Genomic DNA, 20,334 nt, shown 5'->3' on the forward strand with positions numbered 1-20,334 from the left:
AGGCAAGGTATGTTAGTCAAATTAACACCTACAGTACGTGTACATTTTGGACCTTTGGTATAATACTAGTAAGAAGACATGTTAAGAAAGCAGAATAGCCAAAACTCTTTAAATTGACCGTTTCTTGAAAAAAACAAATTGTTCCTTACCTTCGCTCACCTTAATTGATCAAAACTTTGATTTATTTTCATTTGTTTTTCTCTTATGTACATAGGACAATGGACATACATTATATTGCATGCCTGTCTGTACTTAGAGGGATATCTCCTCTGTTGCACTTCCTGAGGTTGTCTCCCCTTATCGGAATCCAGTGTCTGAGAGCAGAATGTGTGGTATGCTGAGCCACTTGAGTCAAATTTGTTTTTTTTGTGTGATAGTGCGCTATATAAATAAGATTGACCTGATTGGCAATTTTGTATATCAGGAAATAAAAAAATAACTCTCCAGATTATGAGTTATTTCTCATGTGGCTCATACCTCCATATATATACAGGGCCTTTCGGTTAGCGTAACACACATGTACACAGATCATAGAGCAAATACACAATGTTCCGTGGCTTGGAAACCATCGTTGGTCAAACAATCTCTCAGTAATCTCCCTGAGAAAGCAACATGGATTTCTGTTCATCCAGCGGGCATAACGTTTTAGCTCCAGATAAAATATTAAAGAGGACCTATGATGCTTTTTGACTTTTATGACCTATAAACGTTGTTATGATGATTCATAGTCATGCTTAACCATACTAAATTATCAAATAATGACTTACATGCATTTCGACGTATTCCCTGCTGACCGTCTGGGGTGTCTGTGCAGAGCACTAAACACTATTCTAGCCAGTCGAGAAGTCACGTCTTCAAAGCGGTCTACCCTTTCATAATTCGTGACGTCGCATAAAAATTGGTGACGTGACCACGCGGATGTTTCCATGTATGGTAATGCTGTCACTTCCCTGTTCGCGTCTGCCTCGCGCCCTTATAGGTCCATGCTCGCGCTTCCCGCCACTGAAAGTGTTCCGGAAGGAAGGTAACCAATCACAACGGAGTGGGGTTTGCAGGAGGGGGGGGGGAGGGTAGCGAAGATGGCCAATGCACAGGCGGAGGGAGCGGAGATTGCCGAAGCACACACACTCAAGTGTTGACAGGATGTGCTGGATCGCCAAAATAAGAGAAAGAGCTTCCCGAAAATCTACATAGTTTTTTGTGATGTGATTCGTGTCAGGTTGCTCTATAGCAGTGTAAAACAAGAAATTAAGACCAGAAAAGTAGTATAATAGGTCCTCTTTAAGGTCTCAAGTATCAGAATTGTTGATCCATTCAAATGTTGGTGATTTCAATGTAATGCATTACTAAATGGAGCTTATGGTGAAATCGTTTTGTGAGCTGATGTTGAAAATGTCGAAATTAACTTTCTAATTTGAATTTTCCCTATAATATACTGTATTTACTATATTTACCTATATTATTTATTTGTTTTTTGAAAGTCTCCGAAATATGTGTTTCACTGTTTCCACATTTGACTGTATGATTACAAATAAACTGTAGACAAATACATCCATAAATCATTGTGTGTGTGTGTGTGTGTGTGTGTGTGTGTGTGTGTGTGTGTGTGTGTGTGTGTGTGTGTGTGTGTGTGTGTGTGTGTGTGTGTGTGTGTGTGTGTGTGTGTGTGTGTGTGTGTGTGTGTGTGTGTGTGTGTGTGTGTGTGTGTGTGTGTGTGTGTGTGTGTGTGTGTGTGTGTGTGTGTGTGTGTGAGTGTGTGCGAGTCAGGACAGGTTATCTGACACCTACTGGGACACACACACACACATCCATCAGTCACATCTACTGTTGTAGGAAATAAAAATGTCTCTCATTGCCTTTAATGAAACACAGGAAGAAAACAAACGCACACACACACACACACACACACACACACACACACATTGTACTCCAGTTTCATCATGCAATCTCCTCTCTCAGCCTTCCTTCATCCTGTCAGCTGTGCCTATCCCACAATGTTCCCCCATTTTCTCTCTCCTCCTCTGCTGTGTATTGTGCTGACTGAAGACACACTCCATCCCTGCCCTCTGTTTACCCCCTTATTTCACTCTCCTTCCTCCCTCCTTTCCAACTCTCTATTTCTATATTTTCTCTTCTAAGGCACCAAATCGTAGCCTGGCACCGCCTGAACACTTCCGCTCAATTTTAATTTCCCTTCAGTAGTCAGTCTGGGTCCGGTATATTCGCAGGTTTTATGAGGATACATGACCAATCAGCAAACAGAGGTAGTGGCTGAGAACAATGACATGCGCCAGTTTCAATTGCGGAAGCCGGCCCATGACATACGTCACGACCAAACGGTATGCGATTGCTGACGCTCTGACCAACCAGTGCTATACAGTGTTTCACGTCACCTTATAGTACCTGGTCCCTGGCACCTAGTAGGGTAGAGTAGAGTAGAGGGGAGTGTGTCCATGTTCCCACAGCCTAATGGTCCCACATTTTCTAGGTAATCTAACTAAATAATAGATAATATTATACACTGTATGTATGTATGTATGTATGTATGTGTGTGTGTGTTTGTCCGTTTCACTCCTATTCTAACCTCTTCTAACCCTCTCTGTCCTCTTACCTTAACCCTAACCACCCAGCTGTGATGCCTGAACCTAATAGCCAATTTCAGGAACAAAGGGATGTGGGAACATAGGGATGACCCCGAGTAGAGTACAACCGGCACTAGCGAGAAAAATGCCAACAGTCTATTCCTTTTCTTCATTCCTCATTTCTTCCCCCTTCTTATGTTGATTTCTCCCCGTTACTCCCCCTGTCACCTGGTTTGGGAAATAAAATGTCAAAGCCACAGATGATTGACTAGTCAGGGTGGCCCGAACTCTTCCCTCACCCCCACCCCCGCCCTATAGCTGTCAGTCAGACAGTGCGTCTTGCGTGTGGGTTTGTGTGTCAGCAGGCTGCTGGGTAATAGCACTGACGAAGCAGTCTAAATATAAGACCGGAGCATTTGCCTCAGCGACTATACTGATGATTAGATTGCCTCCGACTCAATCAAAAAGCGGATGTTGTTCTCGGCAGTCGAGGAAACGGTTGCCTCTTGTGTATCTCCAAAAAAGAAAACTTGTTTGAAGGAGAATATAAAAGAGAGCAGATAATTAATTGAGGATGTGGAGATGGTGGGTGGTGGTGGGGGGAGGGGGGGTTACAAGCAAATGTCACCGACAATTAATTTTCCACCGCACAAAAGGCTGAAAATGAAGAGAGGCATAATCTGTTCAAGTCAATCAGATCCTAAATCCCTGTGACAAGCGCGATTTATGATTAAGTGGCTGCCTCGACGCCCAAGGTACCCTTAATTAATCCATTTTTACCTTGTCATCGGCTTTTTTTTTTTTTTTTGCTTTTCTGTAAGTCGTTAGGAAAAGGTATATTTAATGGAATAACAAGCCACCGTTTAGGAGATCCGGGAGCCCTTCATCACCATAGGCGTCAGTCACTTCAGAAGGGGGAAACCATGGAGAGAAGTTGTTCTGATCTATATCTGCTGGAGGTGGAGAGAAAAAACACATAGTTACTCATCTTTCACTTAACGCTGCATGACTTTGTCACAGTGCTCCATCTTGACTTTAAGAAAAGATCTATCTTAAGTCTCTCGGGAGTGTCATTTTCCTCAAAAAACTATTACTCACTGGTAAGTTATGTGGCACTTGTTGCAAGGTGTTTTGCCCCAGATAAGTCATAGCACACGCATCGCTCCCCCATAAACTTGCCTGCCAACAGTGATAAATAGTCTATTGTTATTGTGTGTCATCATCCTTATTCTTATGACAATGCAAACTAGTGGGACTCACAAAGTGGGATGCATTTAAAAAGCAGGCTGACCTAAAGCACTTGTTCGTGCACACACACACACACACACATGTCTATAACACGAACACTTATCATTCTTTTTTTGTGTCACACGAACACAAAACATTAGAACATGAGAAAGTAATACAATAATAACTCCCATCTGGAGGCATTTAAACAGTAAAACAGTTGAGCAGCCATGGGAGTAGACCCCTTTCTCACTCAAGAAGTTTAGCTTTATTTACCCTGCTTATCTCCTCTCTAGGATCACCACACAGCCAGGCCAAGAGCAGCACTGTTTATTCAAATGGAGCAAAACATAATAATACAACTCTAGCCATCGAATCCAGAAGCCTTAAGCAATTTGTGTGTATGTGTTGAGTGTTTCTAATGGAGGATTATGTTATATGCCAGCAAAAAGTTACAAACGACATGAACATTCTTTGGGTTTTGAGAACAAAAAACATTGACATAGAAGGCCCACCAATTTATGTGGGGGTCCCAATAATGTGCGATTCCTAGTAACATTTTCAGGAAACTTTAGTAAACTGTTGTACTGTCCAAGTTGGACAGGGACTTAATCATATTATCTAATCAAGTATGATCTTAATGTATTGTTGCAGCTCTATAACCAATTCCCAAATATACTCTTGTTGGCTGTCATCATGTTTTGCAGCATAATAATCACATGAGAAAAAATTGGGATCTATTTTGAACAAACTCTAATGGGCTTCACATGTGATTATTGGCTCATGGCTCTTCTTCAAGACAAATGTACCAATCAGGAAGTAGCATGCCCTATGTGACAGCATTGGCCATCGGCGTCATTGTTGCTTCCCTCTTTTTCCAGTTTAAGATTTGACCCTGCACTCTGCAAGTCTATTTTAGAGTCCAGTGTAGCCAATATGCCGTCATCTAGCAGGTTCTGCTAGCTGTGGTCACCATTATTTTTTAAATTACCCTTTAACATGCCACTGCTGCCTTTTTCATAACACAGACACACTTTCGACAGTTGTCATCCTGAGCAATTTATTTACTTGTTTTATACCGTTTGGTTTGCCTTACCTGTGCACTATTTAGACTTTATTTATTGCATATATGACTTTCTTCATCTTATCTAATTTGATCCTTTTGTGCTTATTGTACAATAACTGATTCTGAGCCTTTTTTCAATCATTAGTTCAAAGCAAGTCCATGTTATAGATAATGACAGTCCAGATTGAGGTCCAAATGAGGTGGCCTATACAGTAGAACTGCAACTAACGATTATTTTGATAATTGATTAATCTGTTGATTATTTTCTCGATTAATCGATTATTAATCGATTAGTGTTTTGGTCCGTAAAATGTCAAAAAATGGTGAAAAATGTTGATCAATTTTCCAAAGCCCATGTTGACGTCCTCAAATGTATTGTTATGTCCAAAACACACAGATATTTCGGTTTACTGTCATAATAGGATAAAATAAACCAGAAAATATTCAGATTTGAGAAGCGAAAAAAAAACGATTAATCGATTATCAAAATAGTTGGCGACTATTTTAATAATCGATTAATAATCGATTCGTCGATTAATCGTTGCAGCTCTACTGTACAGCAATGTTCTGGAAGGATTCATGTGGTATTTTTCAATGGACTTAATGACCTGCTGAAGCACACAGAAAGATAGAAGCAATCTTTGCAAGTCTCCATGGTTACCAAATGATTAAGTATATGCACATTTCTAACACATATTATATGATTCTATATCTATCCATCTAACCAGGCAAGAAGTCCAGAGTTCATTCTAAGAGAACCAGACAGTTAACGTGTAAACACGCCCTTAAGGGTTCATTACTGAATCTCTCCAATGTCTGTCCAACTGGAAGCTGGAAAAGTTATTTAAAAAGATATGCAAACACATACACAACTTGCTAATGAATGATCCATGATGAATTATTCAGCTGTGTCCTAGACTATATAGTTATTTTTTTCAGTTCTACAGCACTTATCTATTTGCCATTTTATCACCTCTTCACATCGACAGACAGGCAACCTTGTCCGTGACGACTACAGCCTGTTAGCAAAACGCCATATACAGTGCATCGGCCATGTTCAAACACACTCTCTTCATCCTTTCTTTCAGAATGTTGAGCTAACTCTCTCTTAACACCTTGCTTGCTCATTATATTCAAGATTGTTCACTTTAAATCTAGGTAGATTCGGCTAAAACTTCGGATCCAACCAATGGCCTACCATGACCTTGCATGTGTCCTCGTCTATTAATTGTGCTCTTCGCCTGCCAACATCTGCTTTCCCCTTTTGCTCTCTCAGCATTGATTTTCCTCACCCCTTAAGTCAATCTCAGTCATATTCATTTGAAAATGAATCCCTTAGAAAAGCTATCAAGTCCGTGAGCATCCCAACGAGAATGACTTGTCAAAGATTGATACCCCCCCTGTGCCCTGTAATCAGTCGGCGGCGAGGGGGATGAGATGGAAAATGCCTCTGCTCTCCCCTCATTTTATCTCCATCTTCTTCTCCGTTGTTGTCTCTCAGATCTAGGTAAAGGAGGCTGTGATAGATTGAGGCTGTCATGCCCTAAGAGGAGCCCTGGCTTTTGCATATTACCCCCTTTCTCGATCACTCTAATGAAAACACAGCAGAGATAGCAGGGTCGCAATTTATATATACACCCCCAAAGCACTCTGATATCTTTATCCATCATGCAGCCTATTTTCTCTTGGCCATACATGTGTCTCATGTGGCTGAACATAGTACAGCATCCCAGGCCTACCCTCTACATACTGTATGGTAGGAAAATGCTAAGTTAGACCTCCATTGCCCTTCAGAGGAAATAACCTAAAGGGGTTGACATGGGATATGAAGGAAGTTAACTACTGCTGATATACCAAAGAAAGCTTGTCTGGGCTATTTTTGGTCAAGGATGTTGATATAAAATAGGGGTTGCCACCTGCATATTGGGTCTAAACAGCAGCCATGGCAAGTTCAAGGTGGTAATCATTGCGCTGTTGATAAGGGTCATCAATTACTCCAGCACTTGCAAACACTTTGTAGCGATTGTGGGCATAAAAATAATATTTCAATTTTGATTGCTAATGAGAAAATTATCCTCCGGGTAAATATTAATTTGTTGTTAGTCAACTTTTAATGAACACTGGGCTGCGGGGAATGCTGTTTGTCATGGCAAATGTATGGTGGCCCTGAAGGACAAAGTCCAATGACATTTTCTAGACTAGCAATTAGCGTCATTCAGCCCAAAAGGTCCAAACTATTGTGTGTCCAATCCCAATTTGTGACAGTCACTTAAACACCTGCCTGTAATGCCTTTGTCTTTTAACCTTCCTCTCGTGTTAGGGTCGCCACCGACCCGTTTCGGATTTCAAATGCATAAAAGAACCACTTACATTTTGTTTATTGCATCAAAATTTCTTGACTTTGTCAGGAACCTCTATTTCAACAAAATAAAAAAAAATAAAAAATGTTTCACTTAATTATACAATGCTCTGGTGGAAATTATAACACTGGTGGTGTTAGGGTCGTTTTCGACCCGGTTATAGAATAAGATGTAAAAAACAATAACTAGAGCCAAAACTGAAATCATAAGTGCACTGTCAGCCAACACAATGACAGTCAGCTCCTCTCCCAATCATGTGAGCTCTGGGGCGGTTCTCATTTTGACTTGTTTTGCCCTCATACCTGCATAAAAGCGAAACAAACAGACGGGCATATCCAGACATGTGAGGTCAATTCAATATAGAGTTGGTGACTTGCATAGTGCACATCTCCTATTTGCAGCATTCAAAAATTAGGAGATATACAGTGAGCCAAGTTCTGGATCATGTTTTTGGTGAAAATGGCCACCTGATTCTAAAAATAAGAGGTGTCAGGTCTGCCGAAGCACTAAGGACAGAAAGATAAAAGTATTGTGCTTTACCTGCAAGAAATATTTCTGCAAAGAACACTGAAAGTGTTGCTCTTTGCCACACATCTGAACACACAACCAAACATATGCAAACAGAGACTTTTACTACTTTACTTTTACTTTTTTTTACTAGTTTTGGAACTAGTAATTGATTTCGATTGGTTTGATTTGTTGATGTTTATTTGACCTTACAAATCTATATTTTGTGTTGTGACTTGTTCTGGTTTTCATTGTGTGTTTGTATAATGCTGAAATAAAAGTTTGTTTGCTGTTTTCTGAAATAAATATATATGGGTCGTAATTGACCAGTAACACCGTAGATGTTAAAAAGGTAAATAATATTAATATGAAAAAATAAATAAAACAAATTTAGTTAAAAAATGTATTCTCATACCCCTCAGTAATAATCAGGTAACACAACAACCAAATATTTATTTATATGTTTCTCTTGAGATAAATTTTACAATTGTTTTTATTGAAATTGAGGCGCATACTGACAAAAAAAAGGCCCAGCTGCCTACACCAAAACTATTAAAAACAATATTGTCATGGATAAGGAAGCCTAACAAGGTAACCAAGAGATGAGAAACAAACTGGATGATAGATAATTGTTTTTAGTGTTTTTTACAGCTGATTTCAGACACGGGTCGAAACCGACCCGCTAACACCATGGATGGTAGCAGAAAGTTAACACAGGAGGAAGGTTAAGTTCTCAGGGCAAATCGAGTGTATTGCATCATTCTCTTCCATCTCTTTCTCCTACTTGTAGCAATGGAAATTCATCAACAAGGCTGAGACCAAGAACGGGTGGCCTTTTACTGTCCTTTTCTCTGTATTTTCAAGTGACACACTTCAACATTGAAATTCATTCACACTTGTTCTACTACCATATTATGTGCTCATATCTCTTTATTGAATGATCTCAGGATATGACCTTTACCAATGTCAGCCATTAAAGCAGATTTTTGGTTTTGGATGGAGTTGCATATTTTGAACCTTATTGTCATGTATTACATGCCTATGAGTGTACAAATGTAATCGTGGTGAAAAAGGTGAAACTATCATTTATAAAACATGAAAGCAAAAATACATAGCTTAATAATATACTCATATTATTTTTATTGTACACTAGCTATTATGGATACTTAATACTGTTATGGAAGCAATATGCACAACTGTACTAAGTGTCATTTATGAAATTTCAAGGGTTCTTTTTATCTTGATTGGTATATATTCTTTACACAGATGCATGTGAAGCACACAAAGTCAAGTGCCAACTTTATTCATCCCTCTTAAATCATGCAATAGGCCTATTCTCTCTCTCACACACACATCCCACTCCCTTCACTGGGTTTGCCCCTCTTGTTAGTCTCCTAAATCCAACCTTTTTATCCTTGCTTTAGCTTAAGTTCCTTTCATGTGATTTCACACACTATAACTTGTGGGACATTTACTATGTAACTTTGCATGCAGAGTTTCTCTTAATTGGTTTATTTTTTTAGATATTTAACTTGGCCACGTCATATATATAGATACATGGATATATATATCCATCCATCCATATATATATATATATATATATATATATATATATATATATGGATGGATGGATGGATAGATTGATATATTTGGATTCAAACCCACATACACACGTATAACATAAGGATGAGCTGTCAAGGCTACAAGGAACATGATCATAGACCTGATGACCCCTGGCATCCCAGACTGCTTCTAAGGACGTCAAAAAGTCACTTATTGGGCAGGGAAGGAACCACAGCGGTACAGACTCCATATAGTTGGACTCATCTCTATGTATAGCACTGGAGTTTCCCTGGCCGAGTGCCACTGTGTTGGGGTTAACCCTGGAGAAAGTGGGGGGTAGCTGGGTATGAGTGATAACTGGACCCATTGCTACGAGCCATCTGGACCTTTTATATAATGGCAACGAGGGGCTGCGTCCTTATTCTCGGCAGGATTTCAAACACTTTCGGTGGGTGTTGAGCTCTCCCAGTGTCCAGAATTCTCCCTAATCTCCCAGCATTCATTAATTTACTCACTCAGTCTCCCGTCTCATGTCTCCCGTCACCCCTCACCTGGCCTGCTTCCACTAATCATTCACCTGCTTCCCATTCCCTCTGATTAGATATATTGGCCCATTCCATTTCTTAGTTGCCAATATTTTTTTTCTCTGGCACCACGCTAAGCTTGCCAGGACTTGATTGCCCGTTTCCTGATCCTGCCTCTCTGACCCTCCTGCCTGATTCCATAGACCCCAATTCTCTGCCTTTAGTGCCTGACGGGTGAGTTTGCTGATTGATCTATTACATTTGACCCATGCCTGTTTACTAGAATAACAATTTTTTGGGATTTTGATGGCTCATCTGATGGTTCATGAATCATGCTTTTCAGCTCTTGCCTGATTTGTGTCGGTGAACAATTCAGAGAGGGTTGTCGACTTCTCTTTTTTGTGCTTCCCTGCTCTTGCGCATATCAAGATAGTCCAGCATATACAGTATTTGAAACATACTGAATGAATGAATTGTGCTTTTGTTGATACAAAAATTTGCTTAAGACCACTGTTAGAGCATGTCATAACAAAGGTTTTTGGCTATGTGGCCATCATTCCTATGGTGTACACTTTTAAAAAGCCTAGGATCTAGGATCCGCCTAGGATCTTGATTCTGGCGGCTAATTCTATGTTTTCAAGGATGAGGAAGGCAGTGGTAATATTTAAAACATGTTAGAAACTACCTTTATCACCTCATCCTGGCATTAACGGAACCAAATAATAGTAAAACATCCGATAGTTAGCTGAAAAAAACACATGTTGGAAGAATAAAAAGCTCATGTATGTAAAGGGAGCTCGGACTAAAGACTCTGCTCCTTCACATGGAAAGCCACCTGTGGAGATCGGTCCAACTGTAGGGATTATATTAGCCTGGCTCCGCCCGCCTACCTACTTCCGCTCAATTTTCATTTCACTTCAGTAGTCAGTCTGGGGCTGGGGTGTGTTCATGAAATTCTGCTCATCGAGATTTTTGTTTATCCAATCAGCGAACAGAGCAAGTGGCTGAGAACGATGACGTCGAAGTTGCGCTCCAGTTTCAGTTGAATGCTGCGTTCCTTTATACTCGGAACTTGGAAATTTCTGACTTGGTAGTTCCGAGTTCCGACCTGTCTGTGTTCCAGTGCATCTGCTCGGGAAAGTATGGACGCCTACAACCTTTCTCATCCAAATAACTAAACGTTAGGCTCTAGCAAGTTACTGTTGCCAGGTACCGGTAGATCCATAGACTACAATATGTAGTGAAGTCGGAAATCTCCGACACATCTCTGTCTTGGGAACGCTTCAGGATCCCCGGGGAGGGACCTGAAAACCATGTGGAGAAGTACATGTGAACTTCCTTGCTTAGCCTGTGACAACCCCTACCTGGCCCCAGATAAGCAGCATACAATGGATGTGTTGATGGCTGGATGGATGCTATCAGCTATTAATGGCATAACAGTTTACACTTTCTCTCTCCAGCACTGTTCCTTTTCATACCACCCACCACCATCAGCAGCACGGGGCAAAGGTACACAAACAGAGAGGAACAGAAGCAGGTCTGAATCGGCGGTGACAGTCAAAACAAATGAGGGGGATAAATGGAGCAGCTGTTTTCTATTTTACTAAATACCCCTTTTCATATAGGCGGGAAAAAAATAATAAAGAGACACAATTAGTGAAGCACTCACTTAAAAAAGCCTCTTTCTCTCTATGTCTCACTGGGCTAATTATAAGCAATCTGTTAAGAGAGACAGAGAGAAAAACACCGAATGGGAAACTGCAAAGTGAGGTCAGGTGAGGTCGCTCCATCTGCAAGTGAAAGTAGTTGTGAGGGAAAAGGTTGGGCAGCCACCCAGAAAGTGACCAGCCCCTGATGAACAATGGATGGATATGAAAAAAATAGGTAATTTGGATTCAGATAATCATTCTAACTGTCAATGGCTAACCCTCAAAGACCTTTTTTACTCTCTACATTAACCCGAGGTATTGTGAAGCCAGCGGCTTTTAATGTGTTTAATAATGCATTTAATGATGTGATTAAGTGGCTGAATTAGACGGGTAAGCATTTCCACCAGCGTGTAAAACACAAGGACATGCCTGACAGCGAGGGAAGATGTAAAGAAAGAGGAGCAACCTGTAGCGGTCAATCAGCAGTGTAACCAAACATGAAACCGTACTTAACTCCTGACTAATGGCTGTATGTTTAAAACAGAACAGACTGTAAGTCAGAAATAGTGAGCTCATTAAAAGGGGTCGGACAACATTATTTTGTGAATATTAATAACACAATGTGTTGATCGAAGTGAATTTCCGTCAAGTTGAGTCAAGTTTAATTTTATAGTCATTTAACACAAACTGACCAACACAAGGTAACCTTTTGAAATGTGTCTTTTTGCATATCTCCTCCCATACACCACACACATGCAATGCTCCAGAGGGGATAATCGTGCAGGGTCAGCCATATTACAGTGCCCCTGGAGCATTTTGGGGTTAAGTGCCTTGCTCAAAGACACATTGGTAGAGATGGTGGGCAACGTAGATGTAATACCAGCCGCCCTCCAGCTTCTAGTTTTACAACTAACACCTTCCTGTCAGTGCCCGGGTTCGAATCAGCTCATCTTGCTAAACTTTCGGTTTGTGTTCAACAGGTGTGATTGTATGGCTGCTTGTGTTTGTTGCCCCATCTGACCTTAAGGTAATGTCACCACACTTTCAGGTCATAGTAGTTGTCTTGGTGAGGGCAAGTTCTCCTGTCATTAAGTAATTTCATTATCTTTTACTTATCAGTAAATGTTGTTTTCCAAAATTGGATTTTTCTAATTATGTTTATGTATCATATTGTTTTTTTTATGTCGGCGGTATTCCGTGCCCTTCATGTTTCAGCCTCGCTGAACATTTAATTTTTTTTTTAATTACACGTCATCATGAACATATGTTCAGGTCAAATGAAAACATATTTGTGAAACTAGTTTATATGTTATATGGGTTTCACGCCATTTAATAAAACATAGTATATTACATTACATGCTGTATGTGAACTTTAGACGTAGAAAAATCAATAAAAAGTTGGTAAAGTGCACTTTAAAAATGGCTGAAAATAAGATTGTATGTAATTTAAATGAGTAATGGAGGTGGATGAGGAAAACCCGTAGAGCTTGGCTGGGGCCACCAAACAGTGTTGATGTGGGCACTATATCATTACAGTATATGATTACAGCAAAGGCTAACAGAGGTGTTTTGGCTAGCATAGCTGCCATTTGTGACTTATTGCTGGTAAAAAAAAAATTCTGCATGGATGACGTTTTTAAAAGTCCTCCCAATTTGGGGTGCCATCACTTTGATGCCAATACTTTTTTTTTTATTCTGGAGCGCTTTGAGAGCTGCCATGTTAAATTTGCACCTCACTAGCAATCGCCCACACCACTGCTGACTGGCCAATCTTTGCTGGAACAGATCATGTACACAGGGGCTCAGTGCAGGAAGCGGCTCTACGTCAAGACCCTTAAAGCTGTGTGGACGGGGCAGGAGCTGGCAGTGTCTGTTTGAAAAACAAGCCCAACCCTGTCCGACCCTTCAACTCCCTGGTGTGCAACTTCTTACCTCACATCTGACACCTCGCTCGGGTCCACCCTCCTCCAGACATAGAGGAGCTCTTGCATGGCGGATAACACCCTGGCCAGGGGTCACGCAACCTTTTTAAATCTCCCGTCTGATAGTGAGCTGTAGTTAAATGACTTCCCCTTGTTTGTTATCTTTTAACTTTGGTGAAAAAGATATTTGACAGCACTGGCTATGAAAATCCTCTATTCTTTTTTTTTCTTTTGGCGCCAGTTCTGGGGCCTGAACTCTCCAGTGCAGGCTCCATGGCGGAGGTAGCTCCATGCCCAGCTGTAATAATAATGGATGATACTTCCTTGATGAACAACAGTGGGGGGAGGTCCAGAGTGGGGTCAGCGAGCCTGGCTACGAGGGCCTGCCTGTGACATGGAGTGCCACTCACAAACAAAAGGTGGAAGGAGGGACGAGGACACAAGGGGCTGCTGGCACCACTTGAAACACACTCGTCGCACGATGTGTCATTCGCTGTTCAAAAAACCTTCCCCCCTTCTTGAATGCAATGAGCCAAGGAGGCCAACCTGTGTGTGTGTGTGTGTGTGTGTGTGTGTGTGTGTGTGTGTGTGTGTGTTAATGTCAAGTCATGTCAAATGAGTGTATGTACTGACCTCCTTCAGGAACAGGGGTTGCTAATTGAATATGTCTATAAATAGCAAACATACAACATATTTGGAGAAATATTAATAATTCAGAGGCAAATGTAAAAATAGATACAGTATGTGTTGACATGGTTGTTCCACTGTCTGGAATGGAGGCAGCCATGGAAAAGGCTTGATCAACTTCGGTATGAAGCTGAGAAATAGATGGTGTACACCACAAAAGGTAGTATCTGATTAATTAACAAATACATAATTAAACCATTGAAAGGCCTCATCTAGAATGCCTACTACGCATTTTTGAAGTATGCAAGTGAAAACAATGTTAATTTGCCTGAAACCTGACTGCAATTTGACTAAAATGTTGTTGATCTAAAAGGGGACAATTTGTGAGAGGACAGCTTTTCTCCTTGACTGTTTCGTACAGTCAGGTCAATGCTATGCGTTTTTTCTATGTGCCTGTATGCATATGCTAATGAAAAGTAAGACAGGGAGGCTGCAAAGGATTCCTGAATACACCAACTTGTTTGTAAGCATCTCTATGAGAGACAGCAGTAGGAACACGAGGTAAAGGAAATAGGAAATTAAATGCTAATTGCTTTTTAGGAGCAGCTTGCGACAGCAGTCAAGACCACCCACGCCTCACTTTTAGCGTATAAAACCAAATTAAAACATTTCCCAGGGGCCACTGCATTCTCATAAAAACCCAAACCGCAAATTTCCCAACTGTCTCCGGCTTTATCACCTACTGTACGGGCAGACATCCCCCCTCATCTTGGTGGTTTTCATTAACTCAATAATCTGTAGAGCCTCCGTTTGACCCCCTGGAGAAAACCCCCTATGGTACGGTATGATGTCAGGCTAAACTGAATTATGATCACCTGTGGCAGGCAGTCAAACAGTCAAATGCCAGACACTGCAATATGATATCTGATGCACATCTAAAGCACAGGCCCAATGATGTGTGAGTGTGCTTTCATTCTGTTGCAATCACATCACAGAAGAGAGTTATATCTTTGAACAATTGCGTTTGGGTTGTCAGCCATCAAAGCAGGAGGATTTACTATTGTGGATAAAAAAGAGAAAAACCAATAGTTATACATGCAGAACACATTAATTTTCAGTTAAACCCAACTCTGTTGATAAGACAAATAGAATTACACATGACTCGAGCCTGTAATACTTTATCACCAATCAGCGATAATCCTAATTGTGTTTTTTTTTTTCATTTGGACAAATTTGTCTTTGGACCATGCCTTTTTTGATGTGCAAAAAGTAATTATCTCCCAGACACTAGGCTTAATATCACTTTAAAACATGTCCTATTAAGCAGCATTGTGATGAAGTTGAGCAATTAAATCTGCTGGGAAGGAGTGGTGGCAACCCTTAAGGAGCACGTGACGGAAACTAAAAGTCCTCAGTTTTAGCTTTTTAACTGACTTACTCACTTGTTTTCACGTTCATTGGTAAAACAAATAAACACTATATGTCATTATATACTGAGATTATATGAGACAGTAAACTCATTGTTGAGCAGCTACAACCAAATCAACTGTATATTACAGTATGGTGGGTTAAAATAAAACTTGAAGAGTCATACATACTGATGACATAATCGGTTACAGGATATACATGTATAATACCAATTAAAGTGACAGTTGAAATTGCACAGAAAGTAAATCAAGCTCCCTATGAAGTCAATTATCCCAACCAGATATGTTAATCTTAACGATTAGCTTTTATAGGGTTGTTATAGAGATATTATTGAAGTGATAAGTGAGCTTGAGTGTCATCATTTATCTTACTGATTCATTACTTGTTCATAGCAATATTCCTTACAATGTTTAAGTGTTTCAACTCAGTAACACGTAGACCTACCTAAGCTTTTTTTTATGCAAACATAAATGGAAAAAGTTCAGCATACCACTTGTAGTAATGTAACAGACAGAGCTCATTGTTAGGAAGATGATGATTGGTGGAGATGGTATATTTAGGTTCAGGTATTTGTTTTGTTTTCTGGATAAATGTCCATGGCATATCTATCTATCTATCTATCTATCTATCTATCTATCTATCTATCTATCTATCTATCTATCTATCTATCTATCTATCTATCTATCTATCTATCTATCTATCTATCTATCTATCTATCCCTCATCAACATGTTCTACATTTATTGATGTTTTATTTTATTGTGTCTTAACAGCTCTACCATTATTACTTATAATCCTATACATTACTGAGTTATTGACCTACTATGACTGCTCATAACAGCGTACAATACATAAATAAATAAAGAACTTGGTGTCTTAACAACTGACATTAACCAAGGTATACCTTTTTTTATTGGGGCGCTTTCATCTCTACCCGTTGGCAATGAATGGAAGCACCTGCAGCTGTAGAGATCATCTATTTAAATCCATTAGCGTGTGGTTTTGCTCCGGTAGCCCCTGAAGCCTTCAGAGGGGGTTCAACATAAACCCAGACACCTGGTTTACCTACTTGTGCCTGACACCTCTTCACCTGCAACCTCTGGCCCCATACACTGGAGGCTTGTCACACACCAGCTCCTCTCTTATTGGCCAATGCTTCTCACAGTCAACCTCACTGAGAGATTAGTATCAGCCCTGTGTATAGTCTAACTTGGTTCAGTGCAGATGTTTGTCATAAATATTCATAAACTTGCTTAATTGCAATCATTACTCCAGTTATCTCTCTTTGCCTTGGCACGGCCCACCCTCTAGTGAAGCCCCACTGCCAAAAAAATCGGCTCTTGAACTCTGCACTCCAGCGGCGACTGTGATTGATTGGGACTGTCATCGCAAGGAATCCTTTTCCCAGCTGCATAAGGGGACAGACAAACATATGACAAGAACAAACACAGAGGTATTATGCACAGGCGCACACAGTCATGAATAGACTCGATTCACTTATGTGATCAGCTATCTATCTCATAGTCCCGGCTCGCTCGTTCACTGTTTGTGTGTGTGTGTGTGTGTGTGTGTGTGTCTGTGTGTGTGTGTGTGTGTGTGTGTGTGTGCGAATGCATTTCCTCAGAGCTGTTCCAACACATCTGCCTGAGCTTACATAGAGTCTTGTTTGCATCCTGTTGACAGCACTTCATTTATATTTGAAGAACACCCACTTTTCTTCCCATAATCCCTTGTGAAAAGTTGAAACCAAACAGGACTCACCCCAGGTCAGGGTGGAAGGGAAAGGTGCCAAGGGAAAGAACGTGGGAGAATGCTGAGGATTTTATGAACGCTTTAAGAGGCAAGACACACTGCATATTTGACTAAACATTGTCTTCTTGCATCTGACTAATTCTCCCATACAACCGTCTTTCACGGTTATCTCAACATAATTTTCGTTCAAATTTCTGAATCAAAAATCTCAATTTATAAAGCACTTCCATCAACTACACTTTCCATTACAATTCTTATTCTGAAGGCTATTACAACAGTATTGGTCATTTGGTCATATGTTAATAATTGCCCCATTTATGATACATTTTAAAAAGGCATTTTCAAGACCTATTTTAAGTTATGTAGAAAGGCTGTATCACAAAATCTGCTGGGTAAAAACGCTGGATACTAAAATGTTGTAAAAATAAAATAACATTTTGAACTCTGCCTTTATCCAACATCCATATTGCTGGTTTGATAAAAATGCAAATGTATGCATGGTTAGTTAGATAACGCCAAATGTGCATACTTATTCCGAACATTTAAAAAAGGATACGTTAAAAATGTTACCCTATTCACCTGCAGTGTCTCGCCTTAAAAACTACACAGGACTCACTCTCGGTCAGAATGGAAGGGGAAAAGTCCTGCCGATTTGTGAATGCATTTAAGAGAAAGCAGGATGCTGACTGAGAGCTTTAAGGTATTTTTTTAAAAAGTGTGAGTGGAGCCCAAGGTCCGTCCCCTTACCCGGTCTAACTGTGTCTAAGTGCTTTAATGGGAGCCAATAAAAGTGTAAAGGGTGAGTGGCAGGGGGCTGGCTTGTAGACCTATACCTTCTCTAACCCAACCCCTCTCTCCCATGCTCAGTGGCCTGTGGCTGCTGCTGCTGCTGCCTGCACTCCTTGACAGCAGCCTCTTGTCAGAGTGCCCCCCCCACTCCCCACACACACACACACACACACACACACACACACACACACACACACACACACTGTACATCTAGTGGGATTCCAGAAACCCACCTATGAGGTTGACTCCAAATTAAACCACTTAATAAACCGCAGAAGAAGAGAGAAGTCAGGGAGGGAGTGCTATTAACTTTGGCAGTCACATACAGTATATAGAGAGTTAATATACAGTGAGTCAACACAACCTCATGAAACAGACAGTTATATTCATATTTCTGATTAAAATTCCACATTGGCATTCACATTATAAATGCCAGCCAAACGCTTTTTCATATTAAATCCTCTTGTTTGCTTTTCCGATCACTTTTACCAGAGATGTCATTTTTTCTGCGACTCCTCCATACTTTCATCTTTTAAAAAGTGAAAATGTAGAGCGGTGTTTTCTGTCTTGACAAGCCGGGAGCCTGGTGTGGCATAATGAGAAAAAAAACAAATCAGAGTGCGTTTATGTTTATATTCAGGGATCTTAATTTTACCCCTCATCTGTTTCTATATGCAGCTTGATTCAATGGGTTAGGTGTTGCAGAGTCTCTCCTGGGACACAATAGTCATAAGAGAGTGTTGTTGTGTGTGGTCTGTCTTTGAAGGTGTGGAATGGTAATATGTGTATGAAGGTACAATGCCTGTGCGGGTTTCTGCTTTCATTCTGTGTTTGCAAAAGGTATAAAACACATATTTGAAGGCAGGCGTGACACTCTAGGCAAAACCATTATTTTTCAAGCTCTTGTCAATTTAGAGATTTCTGGCTATTTCCCCTTCTAGTATAAATAAAAGGAGTTTATTTGACTAAACCTTGTTTGTTTGCATCTGTATATTTCTCCTAATAAAACCATCCATGGCCATTATCACTCTGAACCAAATATCTCAACATCTAAAGCATTTATAATAACTAAACTTTCCATAATCATTCTTAGCACTATTCTGTTTACCCTATTCACCTGCAGTGTCTTGCTTCAATATCATTGGCAGCACTCTGCTACTGGTGTTGTTTGATGAATTGCGACTGGGAAGGCTTGATCCTAATGTGAACTTTCACTCCCACTACTCTCCTGGCTGAGGCTATAGTGGGAGGTAAGAGTTGATTAGGAGGAGCCTAACGACCAGAAGGTGCTATTCCAGCTCTTTTTTCTTATCCTTTGGGAACGTTTGTTGGCACACACGCACACACACACACACACACACACACACACACACACACACACACCGCCGTTTGTTTGAGCCGCTCCACAAAATTCCCACTCAGTCAGAGGGAGAGAACTCCTCAGGGGTGTTGGATTGCACTTTGTGGCTTTCCATTCCTTTTCCTCTCTCTCTCTCTCTCTCTCTCTCTCTCTCTCTCTCTCTCTCTCTTTATCTCTATCTCTCTCTATCTCTCTCTCTGTTAGCGTTGCGAGGTGAGTGAAGTGGGGCAGAGCAGGGCAGTAGGCTGGGGAAATAGCGTACAGATTAATGAGATCCTGAGGGCTAGACTCCGGGCCCGGTGTTACACATGAAAGCACTGGGGGGAAATGGACACTGGATCTCTGGTTCCTGGATAAGGTCTGATGACTTAATCTGTCCGTCTGTGGATAAAAGGAGGGTTGGAGAAGAAGGGTAGCCTCAATGGCAGAGGTATAAGCCTTGTTTCCACTTGTATGGTTCAGTTCGGTGCGGCTCGGCTCGGCACACATTTATCTGTGTTCCCACTGTACAAAAGTTAGAAAGGGGATAGCTAAATAAGTGAACCGTGCCGTACCTATTTCGGTCACCCTTTTGTTGTGGTACCAAGCCGTCTCAAAGATCCCAAAAAATAAAAAATGTTTGTAGGATGATGTAAATGTAAAAATAACTCATCAGAAATACTATATGATCCTACAATAAAGTATATATATATATATATATATATATATATATATATATATATATATATAAAAAATTAAAATAAAAGATCCCAAAAAGGGTGGAGCTACACACTTCAGTGAACCACATTGCTCCCGATGACTTGGCCAGCACCTTGCATGGTACTGTAGATCACTGCCATACGTGTTAAAAACATAATCAACTCTGTCATGATTTTTTTATTTATTTTTTGTCCATTCTGATCTGTGGCCCTCCATTCAGCCACACCACCACTTCCCCACTCCCCTCCATCCCTATTAAAGTTTATTGCAATTCTCCACC

Source organism: Ammodytes marinus (genome assembly GCF_949987685.1).
Source record: "Ammodytes marinus genome assembly, chromosome: 12".
Taxonomy (NCBI): domain Eukaryota; kingdom Metazoa; phylum Chordata; class Actinopteri; order Uranoscopiformes; family Ammodytidae; genus Ammodytes; species Ammodytes marinus.